Genomic DNA, 1,692 nt, shown 5'->3' on the forward strand with positions numbered 1-1,692 from the left:
TATAAATTTGAAGTTGTAAATGTTATTGTATTTTTTCCTCCTAACACTTTTGTTGCTGACTTCTAGAAAAAAGCACCACCTCCCCTGAGACACGCTGAAAGACAAATTATGAACTGTTTAATTTGATTAGTTATTAAGTATTAACTTTTTTTTTACTCATGCTGGCAAATCCCACTGAAGTTAAGTCAAATTTATTTATGAAGCACATTTAAAACAGAAACTGTTACAAAAGTCCATTCCTCCATCCATTATCTTTTACCCGCTTCTTCCATTTTGGGTCACGGGAGTTGCTGGTGCCCGTGTCCAGCAATCGCTGTGCGAGGGGCGGGGGACACCCTGGATGGGTCTCCAGTGTTAAAATAAAAACATGTAATGTTTCAGTGATCAGGAGATGACTCGTGTTAGACTCCAGATAAATGAAAGAAGACAGCTGAGCTCAGAGCGAATGGCTCCACTGGGGCTGAAGGAAAGCACAACTGTATATCTTCTTTAACAGTGCATGTTTTCCTCGTGTGCACTGACTGAGAGGCCTTATTGGCATCTCCATCTGTATTAGCAGCGCCATCAGTGACCCTCGCTGTGTGAGCATAGCAGGAGCCAAACAACCTGGGAACACTGATTGACAAAGGCAAGGGGCTGCTTCACGCTCATCACAAAGACTCTGGGGAGGACACACAAAGAGGGTGGTCACCCTCCTAAAGCACAGCGCTCGTATCCAGAAGGAGAAAAGGCCTCCTTTCTCCTCATCCCCTACATCTGTGACATGCAAACACACCACAGGGACCAGGATTAACCCCTCACACCACCACAATAGGAGCACATGCCGACCCTGCCCACCAGCAACTGCTTCTTTAGCAGTCATGCACCCATTCAGGTGTGGTGCTCCACGGCACCCGGACAGGGAAACCAGGGATTAAGAAACCAGGGATTAGGCTTAATGAACTGCAAGGATCTGACAAATGAATCTGTGCCTTCTAATTCCATTTTGTGTTCGACCACTTTTGTGTTTTCAACACAAGCTGTAATCCACTTGACTATCAAAGGTGTGGGTCAAGTATGAATAGAAAGTAGACACACACACACACACACACACACACATAAATATATATATATATATATATATATATATATATATATATATATATATGTATATATATATATATGACATTGTGATCTGTGGTGAGAACAGGGAACAGGTGGAAGAGAACTTGGAGAGGTGGAGGTATGCACTTGAAAGAAGAGGAATGAGAGAGGCAGCAGCTCTAACTGATCCAACGTGCTGCCCAATCATAATTATAATATTATTTATAATAATAAAAATATAATATTATATCATCGTAATATTTTATAATGATAATTATGATTATTGTTGTTACTTTTAATATAATATAGTAACACTGTGTGGTCAGCAGATGTAGAAGAAGCACCTCAGTGGGTCGAGGGTCGTCTTGTCAGAGAAGTTGTGTGTGTTTGTTGAGAGCTGGTTTATTTCAGTGCATGCTTCTTTGTATGTGTCAGTGTGTGTGTCCGTGTGTGTGTGTGTGTGTGTGTGTGTGTTGTGCAACAATGAAGGGGCTGCTTGCTTGCATCAGTGTGTCATTCAGTGTTTGTATTGACTCTGGTCTCTGAGGGGAAACCTGCACATTCCTCTTCCCTGCCCATGTTTTTTAATTGAGTGGCACACACACACAC

Source organism: Nematolebias whitei, chromosome 6 (genome assembly GCF_014905685.2).
Source record: "Nematolebias whitei isolate Nwh7 chromosome 6, NemWhi1, whole genome shotgun sequence".
Lineage (NCBI taxonomy): Eukaryota > Metazoa > Chordata > Actinopteri > Cyprinodontiformes > Rivulidae > Nematolebias > Nematolebias whitei.